At 43.2% G+C, this 24,595-nt stretch overlaps 1 long non-coding RNA gene across 1 annotated transcript in view; it reads right to left on the reverse strand.

The window, feature by feature from the left end:
• The window catches only part of LOC137544234 (uncharacterized), a 314,438-nt gene that overhangs the window by 215,419 nt on the left and 74,424 nt on the right, over positions 1 to 24,595 (reverse strand). Inside the window, exon 3 of the long non-coding RNA XR_011025789.1 lies at positions 6,529 to 6,619. This is a non-coding gene — a long non-coding RNA (uncharacterized lncRNA). The remainder of the gene's footprint in view (positions 1 to 6,528; positions 6,620 to 24,595) is intronic.

Here is a 24,595-nt window from a genome sequence, read left to right on the forward strand (position 1 = left end):
AATCGATTTTAAATTTTCAAAGGGAAAACTGTCTTTTAAATGCAGGAAATGGTTTTCTTTGCACAGGTAACATGCTTTTTGTCGGCATGCAGTCATAAATGTAATACAGATAAGAGGTTCCAGGAAAAGGGACCGGTAACGCTAACCCAGCAGCAGCACACGTGATGGAACAGGAGGAGGGCGGCGCAGGAGGAGAAGGCCACGCTTTGAGACACAACAACCCAGGCCTTGCATGAGGACAAGAAGCGTGCGGATAGCAATTTGCATTTTGTCGCCATGCAGTCATAAATGTAATACAGATGAGAGGTTCAATAAACAATAAACAGTAATTGGTGTTGTCCAGAATGCGCACAATGCGTGGGTCGCGTTCAATGCAGTCCTAGGCCGAAGAGATCATAGCCTAGGGTCACAAAAACCTGTTTATTTGGGCAATTTCAATGGTGGCGAGTCTGACGTACATAAATCGCAGCAATGGCCGTTAGCAACGTCTGAATCTCACAAAATGTCTCATGCAGGTAGAAGACATATTGTTAGACTTGGGCTCCAAAGATGGGTTCCCCACATCTCTGCAAACCAGAGTTACAGGGCTCCAAATTTGGTAAAATCCCCCATAGGCTTTCATTGGGCCTCCTATTTACAGTTCCAAAATCTCACATCTTTTCAAAGGGCAATTGCTCAGCAGTGGCAAATTTTCTAGCATTGTAGAGACCCTTAGGGGGAACATGACTGGTGAGTTTCGGGCCCCTAGGCCAAAGAGGTCATAGCCTAGGGTCACAAAAACCTGTTTATTTGGGCAATTTCAATGGTAGTTATGCTGACGTACATAAATCTCAGCCATGGCCGTTAGCAACGTCTGAATTTCACGAAATGTCTCATGCAGGTAGAAGACATATTGTTAGACTTGGATTCCAAAGATGGGGTCCCTACATCTCTGCAAACCAGAGTTACAGGGGTGCAAAATTGGTAAAATCCCCCATAGGCTTTCATTGCCTCCCTATTTCACTTTCCAAAATCTCACATCTTTTCAAAGGGCAATTGCTCAGCAGTGGCAAATTTTCTAGCATTGTAGGGAACCATAGGTGGAACATGACTGGTGAGTTTCGGGCCCCTAGGCCAAAGAGATCATAGCCTAGGGTCACAAAAACCTGTTTATTTGGGCAATTTCAATGGTAGTTATGCTGACGTACATAAATCTCAGCCATGGCCGTTAGCAACATCTGAATTTCACGAAATGTCTCATGCAGGTAGAAGACATATTGTTAGACTTGGATTCCAAAGATGGGGTCCCTACATCTCTGCAAACCAGAGTTACAGGGGTGCAAAATTGGTAAAATCCCCATAGGCTTGCATTGCCTCCCTATTTCACTTTCCAAAATCTCACATCTTTTCAAAGGGCAATTGCTCAGCAGTACCAAATTTTCTAGCATTGTAGGGACTCTTAGGGGGATCATGACTGGTGAGTTTTGCCACTGCTGAGCCATTGCCCTTTGAAATGGTGTGAGATTTTGGAACGGTAAATAGTAGGCCCAATGAAAGCCTATGGGGGATTTTACCAATTTTGGACCCCTGTAACTCTGGTTTGCAGAGATGTAGAGACCCCATCTTTGGAATCCAAGTCTAACAATATGTCTTCTACCTGCATGAGACATTTCGTGAGATTCAGACGTTGCGAACGGCCATTGCTGCGATTTATGTACGTCAGACTCGCCACTATTGAAATAGCCCAAATAAACAGGTTTTTGTGACCCTAGGCTATGACCTCTTTGGCCTAGGGGCCCGAAACTCACCAGTCATGTTCCCCCTAAGGGTCCCTACAATGCTAGAAAATTTGCCACTGCTGAGCAATTGCCCTTTGAAAAGATGTGAGATTTTGGAAAGTTTAATAGGGAGGCAATGCAAGCCTATGGGGTCTTTTACCAATTTTGCACCCCTGTAACTCTGGTTTGCAGAGATGTAGGGACCCCATCTTTGGAATCCAAGTCTAACAATATGTCTTCTACCTGCATGAGACATTTCGTGAAATTCAGACGTTGCTAACGACCATGGCTGAGATTTATGTACGTCAGCATAACTACCATTGAAATTGCCCAAATAAACAGGTTTTTGTGACCCTAGGCTATGACCTCTTTGGCCTAGGGGCCCGAAACTCACCAGTCATGTTCCCCCTAAGGGTCCCTACAATGCTAGAAAATTTGCCACTGCTGAGCAATTGCCCTTTGAAAAGATGTGAGATTTTGGAAAGTGAAATAGGGAGGCAATGCAAGCCTATGGGGGATTTTACCAATTTTGCACCCCTGTAACTCTGGTTTGCAGAGATGTAGGGACCCCATCTTTGGAATCCAAGTCTAACAATATGTCTTCTACCTGCATGAGACATTTCGTGAAATTCAGACGTTGCTAACGGCCATGGCTGAGATTTATGTACGTCAGCATAACTACCATTGAAATTGCCCAAATAAACAGGTTTTTGTGACCCTAGGCTATGACCTCTTTGGCCTAGGGGCCCAAAACTCACCAGTCATGTTCCCCCTAAGGGTCCCTACAATGCTAGAAAATTTGCCACTGCTGAGCAATTGCCCTTTGAAAAGATGTGAGGTTTTGGAAAGTGAAATAGGGAGGCAATGCAAGCCTATGGGGGATTTTACCAATTTTGGACCCCTGTAACTCTGGTTTGCAGAGATGTAGGGACCCCATCTTTGGAATCCAAGTCTAACAATATGTCTTCTACCTGCATGAGACATTTCGTGAAATTCAGACGTTGCTAACGGCCATGGCTGAGATTTATGTACGTCAGCATAACTACCATTGAAATTGCCCAAATAAACAGGTTTTTGTGACCCTAGGCTATGACCTCTTTGGCCTAGGGGCCCGAAACTCACCAGTCATGTTCCCCCTAAGGGTCCCTACAATGCTAGAAAATTTGCCACTGCTGAGCAATTGCCCTTTGAAAAGATGTGAGATTTTGGAAAGTGAAATAGGGAGGCAATGAAAGCCTATGGGGGATTTTACCAATTTTGCACCCCTGTAACTCTGGTTTGCAGAGATGTAGGGACCCCATCTTTGGAATCCAAGTCTAACAATATGTCTTCTACCTGCATGAGACATTTCGTGAAATTCAGACGTTGCTAACGGCCATGGCTGAGATTTATGTACGTCAGCATAACTACCATTGAAATTGCCCAAATAAACAGGTTTTTGTGACCCTAGGCTATGATCTCTTTGGCCTAGGGGCCCGAAACTCACCAGTCATGTTCCACCTATGGGTCCCTACAATGCTAGAAAATTTGCCACTGCTGAGCAATTGCCCTTTGAAAAGATGTGAGATTTTGGAAAGTGAAATAGGGAGGCAATGAAAGCCTATGGGGGATTTTACCAATTTTGCACCCCTGTAACTCTGGTTTGCAGAGATGTAGGGACCCCATCTTTGGAATCCAAGTCTAACAATATGTCTTCTACCTGCATGAGACATTTCGTGAAATTCAGACGTTGCTAACGGCCATGGCTGAGATTTATGTACGTCAGCATAACTACCATTGAAATTGCCCAAATAAACAGGTTTTTGTGACCCTAGGCTATGACCTCTTTGGCCTAGGGGCCCGAAACTCACCAGTCATGTTCCCCCTAAGGGTCTCTACAATGCTAGAAAATTTGCCACTGCTGAGCAATTGCCCTTTGAAAAGATGTGAGATTTTGGAACTGTAAATAGGAGGCCCAATGAAAGCCTATGGGGGATTTTACCAAATTTGGAGCCCTGTAACTCTGGTTTGCAGAGATGTAGGGAACCCATCTTTGGAGCCCATGTCTAACAATATGTCTTCTACCTGCATAAGAAATTTCGTGAGATTCAGACGTTGCTAGCGGCCATTGCTGCGATTTATGTACGTCAGACTCGCCACCATTGAAATTGCCCAAATAAACAGGTTTTTGTGACCCTAGGCTATGACCTCTTCGGTCTAGGACTGCATTGAACGCGACCCACGCATTGTGCGCATTCTGGACAACACCAATTACTGTTTATTGTTTATTGAACCTCTCATCTGTATTACATTTATGACTGCATGGCGACAAAATGCAAATTGCTATCCGCACGCTTCTTGTCCTCATGCAAGGGCTGGGTTGTTGTGTCTCAAAGCGTGGCCTTCTCCTCCTGCGCCGCCCTCCTCCTGTTCCATCACGTGTGCTGCTGCTGGGTTAGCGTTACTGGTCCCTTTTCCTGGAACCTCTTATCTATATTACATTTATGACTGCATGCTGACAAAAAGCATGTTACCTGTGCAAAGAAAACAGACATTTCCCGCATTTAAAAGACAGTTTTCCCTTTGAAACTTTAAAATCGATTTTCTCAAAAACTATAAGCTCTTTTTGCTAAAAAAAAATTTTCCTCTTGTACCCACTCCCAAGGTGCACATACCCTGTAAATTTGGGGTATGTAGCATGTAAGGAGGCTTTACAAAGCACGAAAGTTCGGGTCCCCATTGACTTCCATTATGTTCGGAGTTCGGCTCGAACACCCGAACATCGCGGCCATGTTCGGCCTGTTCGGCCCGAACCCGAACATCTAGAAGTTCGCCCAACACTAATAGGGATAGATGCGGAGTTCATTCTCACCTCCAGTGCAAAGGACGAGGTAGAAGTAATTAATATTAGGCATTTGAGAGTAGGCCTCAGTGGTGGGGGACTTATAATGGAATAGAAAGCCAGACTGGATGTGCCCTTCTGACAGATGATCCAAAACTGCATTAAAAAAAGCAGAAAGTTGCCAGATTTTAAAAGTGTCGGAAATGCAAAACCAGATACACAAGCTCAAAAAACAAAATCCAAAACCTTGACCAACCCATTGATAGAGATGTAGCGAACGGTTCGAATGGTTCCAGGCAAACTTCGGTGGTTCGCGTTCGCCATGCAAAGGTGAACTTTTGCGGAAGTTCGATTCGCCCCATAATGCTCTATGGAGCAGAACTTTGACCCTCTACATCACAGTCAGCAGGCATATTGTTGCCAATCAGACTGCACTCACGCCTGGAGCCCCACCCCCCCTTATAAAAGGCAAGGTCCTTGTGCCGTTTTACTCACTCGTCATCTGCCTACACTAATTAGTTAAGGGACAGCTGCTACACACACTCTGCTTTCTGCTAGGGAGAGTTTAATTAGGCTCTTGTATATTACTCACTCCCTCCACCCTCCTTTCGGAGGGAGGAGGGTCTCATCTGCCAGGGAATTATAGTATTTCAAAAGCCAGCTTACATACTGTGGCTGGGAATTGAACCCAGGTCTCACTGTGTGGTGGGCAAGTACCTTAACTGCTGTACCACCAACACTACTAACTGAAGCTAGCCTAGCATGTACCATTTCTGCTCAATCCAAGAGAAAAATTAGACAAGACAAATAACATTTATATCACGCTTTTCTCCTTGCAGACTCAAAGCACCAGAGCTGCAGCCACTAGGGCACACTCTATAGGCAGTAGCAGTGGTAGGAAGACTTGCCTAAGGCCTCCTACTGAATAGGTGCTGGCTTACTGAACAGACAGAGCTGAGATTCGAACCCTGGTCTCCTGTGTCAGAGGCAGAGCCCTTAACCATTACACCATCCAGCCACTGCTCAAGGATTTGTAGCCAGGCATGGCCTTGCCTTTTGTGTTCAACAGTTGTCCAAAGAGAACCCCAGGGGGCATGAGGTACAAAAGGGGCATAATCCACAAGGTGCCCCTTCACCATGAATGCACTAAGTTTAAAATATATATTTTCTCCCTGGTTTTTGTCCTCGAAACCTAGGTGCGTCTTATGGTCAGGGGCTCTTATAGTGCGAAAAATATGGTAGATAAAATAAAAACGATTTTCAATATACCCTTACATTAGCAGCTCCTCCCATCGCATCACACCTCTCTGTGATGCTGCAAGTATACAGAACAGGAAGGCAGAGCCAGAATGTGGGAGGCTTGGGCTTGAAAAGACATCAGAGAAGAATAGAAGAATGTCTGGGTATACTTGTTCACCCATAAGACTTTCATCCAAGTTAATCAGTAGCAATCAGTTCAGCTAAGGAAAAATAAACAGTGATACAGTGTGTGTGTGTGTGTGTGTGTGTGTGTGTGTGTGTGTGTGTGTGTGTGTGTGTGTGTGTGTGTGTGTGTGTGTGTGTGTGTGTGTGTGTGTGTGTGTGTGTGTGTGTGTGTGTGTGTGTGTGTGTGTGTGTAGTACATATACAGTATATATATATATATATATATACACACACTATTCGATTGTTTGTTTATCTATTTATTGACTTATAACAAATAACTCTTTCTTAGACAGCAGAATACCACCACCACTACCAATCAAAGTAATTATAAAGAGATTGTCACATTCAGCCAATGCTTTCTCTTCTGTTGCCTAAATCTCAGGGATATCCCAAGTGAGCTTGCTCAGTTTAACAGAAAAATCAATAAAACACAACAGCCAGAAGCAGGTCTTGAAATGCTCTGAAAACTTACTACAATTCATCACTAAACACATGTCAAAATGTTCCAGCAGATACAACTCTTACCTAAAATTGTTCTTATGAAACACTATTGACACTCTTTGAACTTCATCTGCACCTGCATGATGCATCTTGAGCTGTCAGTGGCTATAGGAGCCTAGATTAAAAAAAGAAAAAAAAAACTATCACCTAGTAGAAAAGTGAATTGCATATGGGTTATGTTGCAGTGTGAATGTCCTGCAGCAAGAGAACCCACTGCAAGACAATCTCACTGCACCATTTCATTTTTTTACACCCTGCAGCAAAGTGTACAGACAGGATGATTTGTTTAACCCTGCCCCCCACGCTCCCTGCTGAACTGGAAGTACATCTCTGAATTTTGAATGCTCAGTGAATGTGCACCACAGTACTACCATAGCAATCTACAATAGCAATCTAAATAAACTGTTGTGGTGCCATTGACTTCAATGCAATTGCGTGCTGAGTGGTACCACTGCCTGTTTGTCATCTGAAGCACTTCCATTGCATTATGTTGCATTGTGGGAACTGTAATCTCAGTGAGATTAATGGCCACTGTAACAAGCTGGGGTGGGGGAGCGATGTTGCCCAAAGGCGTGGGCACGTGCGTCTCAGGCATGCGGGTGCATATGCCTGTTTCTAAATGGGCGTGCTTAGTAGTTAGTACTAGTAAGACAATAAAAGTGTACAGATAAAAAAAATGGTTGAAAGATTGACAAAACTGCTGATGACATCCACCTAGACTGATTAAACGTAATTGAAAACGGACAGAAACACAAACTTTTATGAAAACAGCAATAAAGTTAGTGAAAAGTGCAGAGATAGTTAAGATTTTGTAGCCTGAAGCAGGTCACTTAGGCACATGCTCTTCCCTGCACCGTGCTTGACCTGGGAGCCACCATAGATGTAATGATAATACGTCTATGGCCGCGATTTTAAATGTAATTCAGGTGTGGGTGATTACTGGACCCCAGATTACTTCTCCCTTCGAGTTGCTACGACTTGGAGGGGGAATAGTATTTAATTTCGGATGGTATTTCAGCAGCAGCAAAGTGATCCCTCTACCCAACTGACCAGGCGGCACACTAACACATATGCAATCTAACCTCCTTCTACCCCACATTCACTTCCAGCTAGTGATGGGCTATTACAAATTATTTATTTTTGCCGTAGCTTTTTTAAATCTATATTTTATGATGGAAAATTACTTTTACTTTATTACATAGGGGCTTGTAATTATGGACCGGACAAAAGAAAAACAAAACAGAAAAATAACACCTATATTTCCCCTTTGTGATAGGGATATAATTTAAATGGTTTAATAATTGTGACAACTGGGCAAATAAAAGGTGTCTGTTTTATCCACAGGAGAACGTTTAATTTTAAAACTATAGAGGCCGAAACCTGAGAAATAATGATTTTTTATCCATTATTTTCTTATTTTTCCCATTAAAACACATTTAGAATAAAATAATTCTTAGCAAAATGTACTACCCACAGAAAGCCTAATTGGTGGAAAAAAAAACAAGGTATAGATCATTTTCTTGCGATAAGTAGTAATAAAGTTATTAGGAATAAAAGGGAGGAGCACTGACAGGTGAAAATTGCTCTAGTCCGTTATGGTAAAATCCCTTGGGAGTGAACTGGTTAAAGACCGCCCCATGCCAATGGGCGTGGTCGTGGCGGCAGTCCCAGGACCGCCTAACGCCAATTGGCGTCAAGTCCTGGGGCTGCATTTTGCAGGAGATCCGCCCCCTCTTCAGTCTTCGGGCAATCGCCGCTCGGGAGACTGTTAGACGGCGTGATTGCCGTCTATTTACATGTACAGCACTGCGATCGGCAGCAGCACTGTACTGGGGACAGCCGTGTGACACGGCTGCCCCCTCCTGAGGCTGCACAGTGATCGGCTGTCATAGGCTGAAGCCTATGACAGCTGATCACCCTGATTGGCTGGCGGGGGAGGGAGGGAGCAGGGTAAAACATATAAAAAAAGGCATTTTTATAAAAATATATATATATATATTTATAAAAAAAAAATAAACAACTGTGGAGCTGTGGAGAAAAGGGGGGGGGGGGGGGGATCACTTGTGTGCTGTGTTGTGCGGCCCTGCAGCTTGGCCTTAAAGCTGCAGTGGCCAATTAACAATAAAAAGGCCTGGTGTTTAGGGGGGGTTTAACACTGTGGTCCTCAAGTGGTTCAGTAGTTAAAGGACAACTGAAGTGAGAGGTATATGAAGGCTGCCATTTTTGTTTCCTTTTAAACAACACCCATTACCTGGCACTCTGATCACTCTGGCATCAGCTATGTCTGAATCACACACCTGAATCATCAAGTATGTGGCTAATCTTGTCAGATTTTTGTCAGAAAACATCTGATCTGCATGCTTGTTTAGTGTCTAGTGCTAAATGTATTATAGGCAGAGGATCAGGAGCACTGCCAGGCAACTGGTATGGTTCAAAAATAAATATGTCAGCCTCTATATTCCTCTCACCCTAGGCTCCCTTTAAGGACTTGCCACATTTCCTCGGGTGCATACCTGATTTACACTGGTGTTAAGTCCTCTAACTGTTCATTCACAGGAATATGCCGCAACAAATAAATTATTAACACTTATCGTGAAAACCTAAATGTTTTTTCACATGTTTGTTCCTGTTTAAATTCACGTCCTTTAGCAAATTTTTGTGCACGCTTTTTTTACCGCAGGTAATGAAAGTCAATGGGAAATTGCATGCAATGTGCCAATGTATGGTGCAAGAAGTATGGTCTTTTGCACATGCAGAAAAGCAAATCTTAGCAGAAGTGCGATTCTCCATTAAATGGCATTAGATGTGCAGTGAATGCATTCTTGCACATTCTCAAAATGCACAAAGATTTGAACTCTGCCTCAGTCCTGTACATAACAGATATACAACATATTTAGGTTACTTATTTATTTCCATCTCATACATTCATACTATGCAAAATTGCTCTTTTGCTGTGCAAATATGAATTTCACGGCTAAATACATAAAACAATGATTGCATGTTATGGTCATCAGGGACATGGTTTTAGGAGTAAGCTAATTATTCAGGCTTCTTCAGATGGCATGTTTTTGTACTTACCATCAATGAACCATATCTGATTTGTCATTAAGTAATTATGGATGCTAATGCAAATAAAGCACCTTTAATGCGTTTTTTGTAAAAGAAGATTAATCGTGTGTTCTCACTGTAGATATAAGCAATCACTTACAAAAAGGTAGCTGGACAAGTAAATAAAACATAGAAAATAATTGCAGAAATATACAAAACGAAAAAGGATATTTTTTTGATGGAATGACATTTCTTTTCCCGGACAAATGGGCCCTTGTGAAGCATCCGATTAAATACTTTGATACATTGCTTGAAACTGGTTTTGCAGTCCTAATATCATAAAAATTAACACATACATTTTTACGCTTTAGTTGTTTAATGCGTAAAATTGTACGCATTACACCACTAATGCGTAAAAATGTATGTGTTAATGTTCCTGCACCAGCGGGAATGCGTAAAAATGTACACAATGCGGCCCGCCGACCCCGAGGTCGGCAAAAACAAAACGAGCTGATGGAAGGGGACCAGAGCAGCAGTGAGTGACTACGAGGGCACAGGATGGCTGCATGGGGCTGGTAGAAGCCCCAGGTAAGTGAAACTCATTTTTTTTGCCTGATAACTCGTTTAAGGGCCAGAGACCGCTGGTACAGAAAAGGCAGAATCCCGACGGATAACGACGAATCGCTGCACATACCCGCCACAATCGCCATCACTGCCACACGTCAGGAACCTGGGCCACCCACTCTGCAGTCTCTATGACGGCAGAGTTCCTGTGAGCCGGTCAGGAGCCGCTTTCATTGGCTCCTGACTAGTGTTGGGCGAACACCTGGATGTTCGGGGTTCGCGAACGTTCGCCGAACATGGCCGCGATGTTCGGGTGTTCGCGCCGAACTCCGAACATAATGGAAGTCAATGGGGACCTGAACTTTCGTGCTTTGTAAAGCCTCCTTACATGCTACATACCCCAAATATACAGGGTATGTGCACCTTGGGAGTGGGTACAAGAGGAAAAAAAAATTAGCAAAAAGAGCTTATAGTTTTTGAGAAAATCGATTTTAAAGTTTCAAAGGGAAAACTGTCTTTTAAATGCGGGAAATGTCTGTTTTCTTTGCACAGGTAACATGCTTTTTGCCGCCATGCAGTCATAAATGTAATACAGATAAGAGGTTCCAGGAAAAGGGACCGGTAACGCTAACCCAGCAGCAGCACACGTGATGGAACAGGAGGAGGCGCAGGAGGAGAAGGCCACGCTTTGAGACACAACAACCCAGCCCTTGCATGAGGACAAGAAGCGTGCGGATAGCATGCTTTGTACCGCCATGCAGTCATAAATGTAATAAAGATAAGTGGTTCAATAAACAGGGACCACGCGGCAACGCTAACCCAGCAGCAGCACACGTGATGGAACAGGAGGAGGCGCAGGAGGAGAAGGCCACGCTTTGAGACACAACAACCTAGGCCTTGCATGAGGACAAGAAGCGTGCGGATAGCATGCTTTTTGCCGCCATGCAGTCATAAATGTAATACAGATAAGAGGTTCCAGGAACCTCTTATCTGTAGTGTGGGTGAGCGGTGTACTACTATTCCCAGCCGTGACACAGAGCACAATGCTATACAGGGTGAGCGGTGTACTACTGTTCCCAGCAGAGACACAGAGTGGCAGTAAACACAATGCTATATAGTGTGGGTGAGCGGTGTACTACTATTCCCAGCCGCGACACAGAGCACAATGCTATACAGGGTGAGCGGTGTACTACTGTTCCCAGCAGAGACACAGAGTGGCAGTAAACACAATGCTATATAGTGTGGGTGAGCGGTGTACTACTATTCCCAGCCGTGACACAGAGCACAATGCTATACAGTGGTGGGTGAGCGGTGTACTACTGTTCCCAGCAGAGACACAGAGTGGCAGTAAACACAATGCTATATAGTGTGGGTGAGCTGTGTACTACTATTCCCAGCCGCGACACAGAGCACAATGCTATACAGGGTGAGCGGTGTACTACTGTTCCCAGCAGAGACACAGAGTGGCAGTAAACACAATGCTATATAGTGTGGGTGAGCGGTGTACTACTATTCCCAGCCGCGACACAGAGCACAATGCTATACAGGGTGAGCGGTGTACTACTGTTCCCAGCAGAGACACAGAGTGGCAGTAAACACAATGCTATATAGTGTGGGTGACCGGTGTACTACTATTCCCAGCCGCGACACAGAGCACAATGCTATACAGGGTGAGAGGTGTACTACTGTTCCCAGCAGAGACACAGAGTGGCAGTAAACACAATGCTATATAGTGTGGGTGAGCGGTGTACTACTATTCCCAGCAGCGACACAGAGCACAATGCTATACAGTGGTGGGTGAGCGGTGTACTACTGTTCCCAGCAGAGACACAGAGTGGCAGTAAACACAATGCTATATAGTGTGGGTGAGCGGTGTACTACTATTCCCAGCCGCGACACAGAGCACAATGCTATACAGGGTGAGCGGTGTACTACGGTTCCCAGCAGACACACAGAGTGGTAGTAAACACAAAGATATATAGTGTGGGTGAGCGCTGTACTACTATTCCCAGTAGCGACACAGAGCACAATGCTATACAGGGTGAGCGGTGTACTACTGTTCCCAGCAGACACACAGTGGCAGTAAACACAATGCTATGTAGTGTGGGTGAGAGGTGTACTACTATTCCCAGCAGCGACACAGAGCACAATGCTATACAGGGTGAGCGGTGTACTACTGTTCCCAGCAGACACACAGAGTGGCAGTAAACACAATGCTATATAGTGTGGGTGAGCGGTGTACTACTATTCCCAGCAGCGACACAATGACTGGGGGGACCCTGGCTAGCCTGGCTGGAGAGAGAACTACCCTGCCTGCCTACCCAAAGCTAAACCCACAGACAAATGGCGGAGAAATGACGTGGATCGGGTATTTATTTACCCGAACCACGTGACCCGTTCGGCCAATCAGAGCGCGTTCGGGTCCGAACCACGTGACCCGTTCGGCCAATCACAGCGCTAGCCGAACATTCGGGGAACGTTCGGCCATGCGCTCTTAGTTCGGCCATATGGCCGAACGGTTTGGCCGAACACCATCAGGTGTTCGGCCGAACTCGAACATCACCCGAACAGGGTGATGTTCTGCAGAACCCGAACAGTGGCGAACACTGTTCGCCCAACACTACTCCTGACCCTAGGTATCAATGTAAGCCAATGGGAGCTGCTTACATTAATAGGCAGGGTCAGGAGCCAATGCAATCGGCTCCTGTCCCGCTCACAGGGCTCTGCCGTTATAGAAACGGCAGAGCAAGTGAGCTGTGGTGGGGAGTCATCGGCCAGATCGTCAGGAGCAACGAAAGCTGTGAGAACCCGAGGCATCGGTGGATTGAAATCTACGCCCTGGCAGCCAGATAGCCATCTAAACAGGGTGTAGATTTTAATCACTAAGGTCCTAAAGTAGTTAAGTAGATCATGGAGAAAATAGGAGTGCTTTACTTATAGAGATAATCTAGTGAGTGGTGAAATTCTACAGTGCTCATTTGAAAAGCACCCAATCAGGTGAAGAGGAACAAAAAAAGAAGAGGAACTACACTGCACAATTAGATGTAAATAAAAAAAAATGCTTTTTACTTCATGCACCTGATTCAGTTACCCTATTGCTGTCTTAGCCCCCGTAAGGAAGGTTTATAATGGAGTGTGCCACTTGAGGGACGAGGGTTGGGGTGCTCACTTGAAAAGCACCCAATCAAGTGAAGAGAAATAAAAAGGATAGGAGGAACTACACTGCACAATTAGATGTAAATACGAACATAAATGCTTTTTACTCGATTCACCTGATTCAAGTTACTCTGTTGCTGTCTTAGCCCCATAAGGAAAGTTCATAATGGAGTGTTCCACTTGAGGGACAAGGGTTGGGGTGAGCCTCAATACTTAACTATGGAGGTGCTGCTCCTCTGTCCCCGGCCTATATTGCCTATATTTAAGTGGCCTCTTGCATGCGTGATGCAATGCATGCTGGGAAATGTATCCTTTTTTTCAATCATTATGACATTCTTTCATCCTGATTCACTTAGGGATTTTAGATGTGGCAGGCCTTTTTTAACATCAAAAATGAAGGCAAATGAGAGCTACATTTTTCACCTGCTGTACTCCAGGTCTTACTACTTATCACTTAGAAAAAAATTGTGTTTTCTCCAGATCTGAGTTTAAAAACAACTGTTGACACTGACAGTTTAAAACTTTGTGATAGCTTTTTGTAGCCTTCCCCTAAACCATAATACTGAATATGCTTTGCTTTCAGATCTTTGGAGACTTGTTTTGAGGATCTCATGCAGTCACTCTTCAGAGAAGAGTCAAAGAGAAGCACAATTTTCAATTGGCCAGATTATATACCTTTTCTTATAACTGAACACACCTGTCTATGAACTTCAAGTAATAATAAGCTAACCCAAACAATTTGGTGTGGCAAGTAATCAGTATTGAGTAGTTATATACATTTAAATTAGAAAATTAAAAGGGTAACCACATTTTTTGCACAGCCAGTTTTTCACATTTGATTTTATTTCCTGCAATGTAACCACTTTACCCCCACCCGTACGGATTTCTCCATCCCTTTTTCCATCCTTTTACCACCAGGGACGGAGAAATCCATACTTCCCGCGCCCCTGCCGCTGCCTGCGCTCGCGTTCGCATATGCACGCACTCCCGCTCGCATGCACGCCGTCGCCCGCTCGCCCGGAGATCGGTGAATGGGAAAATCCATTCCCGTTCGTTGATCTAAGCCCCCGCAATGATCCGCTGTTTGTACGAGAAGCAGCGATCATTGTGAAGAAAAAAAAAAGTTCCCAGCCTTTTTGTACTTCCTGCAAGCGTCCTTCCGGACGCTTGCAGGTCGTATAAATAAAATGTTACTGTGGCCATCTTGTGGCCAAATAGTAAAACTATACCCTAAAGCATTTTTCACATACAAATACACCATTTTTACACAAAAAAATAACTCATTACCTCCTACACTTCCCAATTTTTTTTTGTAATTTAAAAAAAATAAAAAAATTTACAATTAAAAAAAAAACATAAATAGTTACCTTAGGGACTGAACTTTTCAAATATTTATGTCAGGAGGGTACAACACTGTTACTTTATAAACTATGGGCTTGTAATTAGGGATGGACGCAAAACTGAAAAAAATGCACCTTTATTTCCAAATAAAATATTGGCGCCAAACATTGTGATAGGGACATAATTTAAACGGTTTTATAACCGGGACAAATGGGCAAATAAATTTCATCAGTTTTAATTACAGTAGCATGCATTATTTAGAAACTATAATGGCCGAAAACTGAAAAATTATGGATTTTTTCCCACATTTTTCCTATTTTCCCATTAAAATATATTTAGAATAAAATAATTCTTGGCATAATGTCCCACCTAAAGAAAGCCTAATTGGAGGCGGAAAAAACAAGATATAGTTCGTTTTATTGTGATAAGTAATGATAAAGTTATAGACGAATGAATGGAAGGAGCGCTGAAAGGTGAAAATTGCTCTGGTGCTCAAGGGGTAAAACCCCTTAGTGGTGAAATGGTTAATACTGCTTTACTAAAATGTTTTGTTTGGAAAATACCCCAGTATACAGATGTTCCTAGGAAATTAAAGACACACCACTGTTATCTTTTTTTGTTGACAGTAGACTAAATTATTATGCAACCTGAGAGGGTTCCCAATTATTTTTCATATAACTATTTATTCATTGCATATATACTCAAGACTAGTGATTGTGTACCAGAGTGTGTCAGTCAATCACCTATGTGTGAATGTTGTAAAAAAAAAATCAAGTTCATTTGTGCATACCAGTATTAGAAGTGACCAACAGCATCCTATTATCATCATCACCACCATGCTGTGACTAGTGGAATGGTAAAATTAAATATTTACATTTTTGGGGTGTTTTTTTCCCAGAGAATGTGGGATATCTTCCAATCTTGCGACAATTTTAACACTAACTTCACCTACACTACTGCTCCCCGTCTGCTATACTTTAAAACTAGCAATAAGGTGTTTATGACAAAGCGCTTAAATTCAATGCAATGGTATGCTTTTGTAACGATTCGGTGAAGCAACACAGATGTCTGATTATTAGGTGATCTGCAGTATCACCAATAATACAGATGCTATACCTGATTATGTGGTGATCTGCAGAATCACCAATAATGCAAGTATAGCTAGCAGAGATACTGTGTAAGTAGTGCTTGGTGCAACAGTACGTAATGGTTAGATAGGCCTTGCCAGAGGAGCTGGAAGGTCTACCTGAAACAGTAATAAAGTAGTAAGATGACAACCTCACCAGAGGAGCTGGTGGGTTAAATATAACAGTAACTGTATAGTTTGACTGGACCTTCCAGAGGAGCTGGTAAGGTACTATCAGTAACTGTAATTAGATAGTTTGGCTAGACCTTACCAGAGGAGCTGGTAAGGTACTATCAGCAACTGTAACCAGATAGTTTGGCTAGACCTTACCAGAGGAGCTGGTAAGGTACTATCAGTAACTGTAATTAGCTAGTTTGGCTGGACCTTACCAGAGGAGCTGGTAAGGCACTATCAGCAACTATAATCAGATAGTTTGGCTAGACCTTACAAGAGGAACTGGTAAGGTCTATCAGCAATAGTAGCTCACCAGTGGCAAGGGCCCACTGGTGAGTAAAAAGGTCAGACAGGCTGGGTTCGGTAACTGAGAGGCAGATGCAGTACAGAATCAGAAGACAAAAGCGTAGTAGGTATACAGGCAGGGGTTCAGCAACGGAGATCAGATGGGCAGAGGTACAGGAACGTTAAGCAGAAGCAGGGTCAGAGAATAGCCAGAGTCATACACAGAATATCAATAATACAATAGTCCTAGTCTTGTGTGAAATCCCTGGTTTCCTCCCAGATCAAAGCACACCGGATACTAGTCTAAGGTCTGAGCACTCACACGACAGTATTCACAACAGCAGACAGTTTGCAAATGGGAGCAAGAGGCTTAAGAAGCAAAGGAGACCTCACAGCCGCGCCCACAGTAATCAGCCAATCCTGAGCGGCGTGAGTCTCCTCTGACGTCAGCCGACCCGCGGGTCAGCTGACGCGCCTCCTCCCAGCATAAAGTTCCTGTCTACGCGCGCGGCCGCGCGATACTGCATCCCTCTGTGTAAATGACAATTCCGTCCTCGGCGTGCTAGACGCCGGCAGAACGAAAAAGCCTTCCGAGCAGGGAACTGAGGTGGCTGCGGATGCACCCCGCATGCCCGCAGCCGCCAGCCTGGCAGACGCTACAGCTTTGCATTCTGGCAGTACTATAGCCTGCAATGCTATCTGTGGCTATAGTGTGCCAGGGGGGTTATATTTGGGGAAACTTGGCTAATATTATTATTGTCTTCACATTATTGTAGCAATGTAAATGCATTCTAACCATTATACTCTAATGCCAGTTTTGCAAAAACCTATTAAAGAGATTTCCACAAACAGAAGTTTGAAAAAAATTTGCAAACTTGCAGGCGGTGATTTTGTTCATCCCTAAATACACCATATCATATTAAAGTATTAAAAGGGTGTAACTATACATATATTTTAGTGTATTCTGTGGGGGCACCAAAGTGAAGATAAGTAAAATGCCAAAACAGTATTCAGTGTTCTCGGATTCAAAGCAGGTAAGAAAAGGTAATGGAGGTGCCCTGTTAAAATTGGCGCCACTTTAGGTGGCAATGTTAAAAATGGTGATAAGTGGCTATAAAAGGTAATTTGGGCACATGGAGGCACCTAATAAAGTAAAGGGTGCCAGAGCCACCCGCTATGCAAACTGCAGCTATAAACAGCCTATAGTGGCAAATATATGGGGGTGAGGGTTAGTAGGCAGGGGTCTTTAGTGTAAGGAGTGAGGGGCCCTTAGAGGTTATGGTTAGGCATCACGGGGGAGGACGGGTAAGATTAGGCACCAGGGGGGGGGGGGGGGGTTAAGGTTAGGCACTACCAGGGGATCTTAGGGTTAGGCATTGGTAAAAGGAGGCCTTTGCATGGAAGAGTAAGGATAAGTAAGTTAATTGTAAAATATCAGTAAAGGTATCTGATATTTTACTATCAGAATTAAGTAGTAGAATATCAGTAATTTTACTCATATTTTAGTAGCAGCTATCTCCAGTTGAAGCAGGTGGTATCAGTGCCGAGCACCGGCCGCGTAGCGCCTGAGTTGGGCGCTGCTATACCAGTGATGCTAGGGTCCATGGCCCAAGCTCAGGTAATTTGGAGTTCTGGTGATCGCTGAACCCCAAATTACTTCTTCCTCAGAATTGCTACTTTTTACCGGGCGCCTTCTTTACATGTGCGCCTTTCAGTAACTAAGGACCTGTTGATTTATGATTTTCCATTTTCCTCTAGTTTACAACATAAATAGAATGCAAGCAGCTGTTTCTAATAAATAGGACAATGTGCATAAAATGTTAAAAAGGAAGAAATGGTATACCATAAAGACACGCAGAGAAAATCTAGAGTAAATTCATGAGAAGCATGCATGCCTAGTTCTGAGTTTCTTTCATGTATCATGTTTCACTTACTGATAGTGGAGGAAGGTTGGACTGAATCTCAGCGGATCAATTAACAGAGGGACCTGTCCTTCAACAGAGAAAGATCTATTTCATCATTTGCATATCACTAAAAAATATTACAAAGCTGAGATAAATACAGGTCCGATAATAACTCACTGCAAACTTGGCTTCATTCCTAGATTTCCTTGGCTGTTTGTCCTAATAAAGTGTCTCCATGGCACTTATAGTATAGAAGGTTATTAGAACCTGTCAATCAAAGGAAAAGTGGAAGCTGGGGAAAGAGGAATCGGAAGGAAAAGGTGATGCTGAAGCTCTTGTCTCAGTCATGCTGAGTGAGAGACAGGCACATACACAAAGAGCAGTCCCTCTTGTTGCTGTGATAACTGTACTTAAACAGTGTCAGAGCTCATTTATCATTACCTGCAAACGTATTAAGGAAAAGCACACAACGCATGGAATCTACCCACGGTCCTTGCTGCATTTTAATCAGATGCAGCGGTGTTACTTCTATCAAGTGGATACTCAGAACCTGTGCAGCTATTAATTAATATGTTAAAAGTCTTTAATTTATTGTTCTATTTTCTTAATTAAGGTATCTCTACAACTGGAACACATCTCTCTGTGTGCTTATTTTATAAGGAACAGGGTCCATAGAGTGATAATTGATATCCTTGTCTCCAGACAATAGTTTACTAAATGAAATGACAATTACAACCAATTAAAATTCACTTTACATACTATTTCACCTATTTTTTATGAATTATGCATGACAGCGAATAGTGTGTTTGGCTTCCAGCTTATGATCACCGTGCCTGCCTGCACAGGTGATGGACAGCTACAGGGGGATTTTTTTCCTTCATACGATCCTTTGTAAGAACACAGCCAGGATCTACTTTTATTAAAGTCTGCTGTTACATAACACATCACAGTTTGACCTGGAACTATACTGCATTATCCTTCTCTCCCATGGTATACATTAAATACATATTATAAATAATATCATGTTTCAGAGCAACTTATCAGATCATTTTCTAAATGTCTGATCGAACTTCATCAGTTTCAATATGTCACCATGCATGAAAATATGGTTATATTATTGTGATTTTCATTATGAGGCCTAATTACATAACAAGCATTATGACTTAATTACCAAGGAAACAGCCCTCATGGTTTTTATAGTGTCTATTAATGAGGGTCACTTCAGGATGATATGAAGCTGGCCAGTGCCAGTGATCAGTTTTTCTCCCTCCCATACTTCATTCCTTAGGCTAGGTGCACACTTAGCAGAAGCGTAAGCATTGTGGAAAACGCTGAGTTTTTTGCCGCTAATGGAAGTCTATGGGCCGCATGAAAAAAACGCACACGCGTTTTGCATGTGTGCGTTTTTAAAAACGCAGGTTTTGGTTCATAATATTCAAAAAAGCATCAAGAACACACATAATGAAAGTCAATGGGAACGCAATAGTATGCATTTTTCATGCGTTTTCCAGGTGTTTTTATATGCATTTTTTTAAATTGTTTTGTGATGTATTTCCACTTCTTGTTGTCTTCCTAGTGATTTGCATAAAACAAAATATAAAAATGCATTAAAAATGCATACAAAACACATATGCATTTTGTATATGTGAACTGCAGACGCATTAAAACGCACCCAAAACGCATGAAAAACGCATCTGCGGTAAAAAAAAAGCTAACACAAACACACCAAAAACACACAAAAAACGCACACAAAAAAGAATATGCACATGACATAAAATGCAGCCTTTCATGTTATGTTATGTGAGCACCCAGCCTTACATCTTGTCTTGGTCCAAGTCAAACAGTTCATCCACAGCTAGGCCCCCTTTCTTCTCTTCACTCCATCATTGCAGAGCATGCACTGGAAGCAGACTTGAATGATGAAAACATCACACAGCACGACAGGACAGCATGACTCTGGATTTACTTCAAGAGACATAAATAAAATGTATTTTAAAAGCATGAAAGTCTTTTTGTATTTGATTTGACTAAAGGAGTTTCAAAACAATGTTGATTTTTTTTACCATTTACTCTTCTACAAGAATGGGTAAGTGGTACTCATTTTCCGAATAAACACTCACCTTCTTGGCGAGGAATCCCCTTCCTGAGACGATAGGACACCCAGGGGGCTTTTACAACCTCTTATGCACTTTAGGTAGCGCATAGAAGGTAGACAAAATAGGTTTCAAAACCTTTTAAACGGGGTAATCTTGCCATCAATCACATGTTGTGCGCTGCTTCATCTGTAAGTGAAAAAAGTTCTCCCCGACACCATGCGGCCCCAGATGGGGAGACCCACACATAATAGTCCTTCCTGTATTCCAAGGATATCCATGCACATATCACTGTATGCAAATGCCCTTTATAATTATGACATTGCTGCCTTAGTCCGATGGTTTAATTACCCACTGTATTCTGAGAGAACACAAAGCTAAGAGCTCCTCACTCAGGTTGTCAATCCTGCTCTTATTTGTTCTGACTATCTGGTCCTCCTCCACTACTGAAATTAAAGTTTTTTAAACTGGGGTTAATTGAAAAAGATGGAAAATCAGGTGATCTATTCTGTAAACCAAAATCTGCAAGATATGGATAATGGCCCGAGGTACTATTCTTCCCCCAGGAGCCATTACTGATTCCTGTGCCTGTGAGGTCCCAAGTTTTAAATGTAAACTTTCCAAAATCTTGTGGGCCTGTAAATCCTTCTCTGACCATTCCTCCCTGATTGAGGTTGTCTTTTTATTGGTGACTCGGTTGTCATATAATGACTGAAGAAGAATCCGCCTTCCAAAGATATGTAGGTCTGTTATCAATTCAAATTTATTTACAACATGGGTTGGACTAGAGCCCAGACCCCTAGACAGATTTGTCGCAATCGTTTGAGGTATCTGGTGTATGAGGGTAATATCCTGCAGACCAACATGTTTATCAGTAAGTGTTCCTACCTCTTTACCAATCCTGCTTGTATTTTGCCTTTCTCTAAAAAAGACACTACATTAACCTCTTGCCGCCCGCGTCACGCTGATGGGCGTGGCCGCAGCGGCAGCCCCAGGACTGCCTAACGCCGATTCGCATCTCCTGCTTGGGGGGCAGAGCTCCACCCCGCCTTCAGTCTCCGAGCAGCTATTGCCGCTCGGGAGACTGTTAGATGGAGTGATCGCTGTCTATTTACACGTACAGTGCTGTGATCGGCAGCAGCGCTGTACTGAGGACAGCCGTGTCACACGGCTGTCCCCCTGGGGGGCAAGAGAGCAATCGTCTCTCATAGGCAGAAGCCTATGACAGCCGATTGACATAATTGGCTGGCTGTGGAGAGGGAGGGAGGGAGGGAAGGTACACAATTAAAGAAACAGGGTTTTTTTTTAAATAAATACAGGAACAATAATATTTATAAAAAAATAAATAAACATGGGGGTAGCGATCAGACCCCACCAACAGAGAGCTCTGTTGGTGGGGAGAAAAGGGGGGGGGGAAATCACCTCTGTGCTGTGTTGTGCGGCCCTGCAGCTTGGCCTTAAAGCTGCAGTGGCCAATTTTACCAAAAATTGCCTGGTCACTAGGGGGTTTAGCCCTGCAGTCCTCAAGAGGTTAAGCATCAGACACGACATATATGCTGTATGAAGAGCTGAATGTAACACAGTGCGGGGATCTTTACTCCCTCATTACTTGTTTAAATAACCCTAAGTTATCTATGCCAAGAGCTTGTCAAATTTAGTCCAGTTGGGAAGTTCAAAGGGTCATTACTACAGCTTCTTTTTTAGCAGAGTGTGGAATCTAAACAGCAAATGTGACAGTCTGATGCAATCTTAAAGGGACCCTAAACAGTGAGCTATAAAATAAATCTGGACTTACCTGGGGCTTCCTCCAGTCCCCATAGCCCGTGACATCCTCTGACATCCTCCTGGTTCCTTCTGTGGTCCCATTGGTGGCTCCGGTAATCCAGAAACTTCAGCTGATTTTGGGATGCATGCCCCTGATGCTTACCCAGCCTGATGACGGCATCATGATGCGGGTCGCCGTAAGAGTCCTGCGTATGCTCAGCTCTCTATAGACTGAACCGTGCAGGATGCTTACAGCGAGTCCGGCGTGATGGCGCGCATGTGCGACTTCAGCCAAAGTCGCCGGATTACTGGAGCTGCCAGTGGGACCACAAAAAAGACCAGGAGGATGCCGGGGGACCCCACGGGCTACCAGGGCTGGATGAAGCCCCAGGTAGGCTCCAGATTTATTTTTTTATCAGACTGCTCAGGATCCCATTAAAAATTAAGTCATTAAACTGGAAAAAAATGAGTCTCATTTCTAAGTTACTATCTTATATTTATCATCAATTCTTCACACACAATTAACCACTTTACCCCCAGCGGTACGAATTTCTCCGCCCCTTTTTTCCCTCCTAAAAAACCAGGGACGGAGAAATCCGTACCTTCCGTGCTACCGCCGCTGTCCGCGCTCCTGCCGCTCGTGCGCGCGCACCCGCCGCTCGTGCACGCCGCCGCCCGCTCGCCCGGAGATCAATGAACGGGAAAATCCATTCCCGTTCGTTGATGTAGCCCCCGCAATGATCTGCTGCTTCTTTCAGAAACAGCGAGATCATTGTGAGTCTCCCAGCCTCCTACTGCTTCCTGTAAGCGTCCTTCCGGACGCTTACAGGTCGCATGTAAACAAACACTCTGTGGCCATCTTGTGGCCAAATAGTAAACTACACCCTAAAAGCATTTTATATATACAAACATTACATTTACACAATAAATTAACTCATTACCTCCCACACTCCCCAATTTTTTTTTTTTTTTTGTAATTAAAAAAAAAAAATACAATAAAAAAAAACATAAATAGTTACCTTAGGGACTGAACTTTTTTAATATTTATGTCAAGAGGGTATAACACTGTTACTTTATAAACTGCGGGCTTGTAATTAGGGATGGATGCAAAACTGAAAAAAATGCACCTTTATTTCCAAATAAAATATTGTCGCCAAACATTGTGATAGGGACATAATTTAAATGGTTTTATAACCGGGACAAATGGGTTAATACATTTCATGGGTTTTAATTACAGTAGCATGCTTTATTTAAAAACTATAATGGCCGAAAACTGAAAAATAATAATTTTTCCCCACATTTTTTCCTATTTCCCCATTAAAACACATTTAGAATAAAATAATTCTTGGCATAATGTCCCACCTAAAGAAAGCCTAATTGGTGGCAAAAAAAACAAGATATAGTTCATTTCATTGGGATAAGTAATAATAAAGTTATAGACGAATGAATGGAAGGAGCGCTGAAAGGTGAAAATTGCTCTGGTGGTCAGGGGGTAAAACCCCTCAGTGGTGAAGTGGTTAATTATCTCATAGGTTTATTTTCACTCCAAGTTCACTTTAAAGAAAATCTGTAATGAAAAAAAACTCCCCTGGGGGTACTCACCTTGAGTGGTAGAAGCCTCCAGATCCTATTGAGGCTTCCCTCATCCTCCTCGGTCCCACGGCGGCGGCGAAAATCCTCCCAGAGCAGCGGCGATGTAAATACAGTATTTACCTCTTGGCTCCAGCGCAGGTGCAGTATCCGCTCTTCCCACGGAGATAGGCGAAAATAGCTGATATCCGTCGTGCTGCTCTACTGCACAGGCGCAAGTCTCCTGCGCAGTAGAGCGGACCCGGCGGAGATCGGCTATTTCCGCCTATCTCTGTCAGAAGAGCCGCAACAGTGCCCCCGCTAGAGCCAGAAAAGGTAAATATTGCAGAGTGCGACAAATTGTCACCTGTGCGTTCCGGGGGCAGCAGCAAGACCACCGTGTGACACAGGAGGATGGGGAAGCCTCAACAGGGTCCAGAGGCTTCCCCCTACTGAGGTGAGTAACCCCCAGGGGAACTTTTTTTCAGTACAGGTTTTCTTTACATTTTCTTTAATTCAGCATAACCCTGTTGTATTTCCTACTCAGCAGACCTGAAAGTAAGCCTCAGTAGTCAGAGTGTATACTTTTCTTTAACGCAAATGGGGCAAAATGGAAGTGTGAGATGGCAGTAGGTCTATATGTGGCCTAAGAATAGTTCTTTAAATGTAAAATTATATATTTTGCTTTATATCTTTACAATATCAAAAAATGATTCCTTGGTTTTGGAGCTGAATGATGGCCACAATGGAGGAAAACTCCAGGACTAAACCTCCTTACCAAGCTGCTTCAGCAATCAAAAGGCAAACAAATCCCTAGCATTCTTGCAGTTCCAGCAAGTAAGAACGAATTGGGCAAGCACCATCAACCACCCAAATAGTTACACTAAATTATTAGTAAACACAAGTGTGCAGAATGGAACATGAAACAAAATGTAATAAAGATAAAAAAAGATTCTGCACCACTCATGTAATGAAGGTACAAAAATTCTATCTTTATTAAACTGTAACAATTAAAACTACATAAAAAACATTTTGTACCTTCATTACATGAGTGGTGTGGTTTCTGT

Source organism: Hyperolius riggenbachi, chromosome 2 (genome assembly GCF_040937935.1).
Source record: "Hyperolius riggenbachi isolate aHypRig1 chromosome 2, aHypRig1.pri, whole genome shotgun sequence".
Taxonomy (NCBI): Eukaryota; Metazoa; Chordata; class Amphibia; order Anura; family Hyperoliidae; genus Hyperolius; species Hyperolius riggenbachi.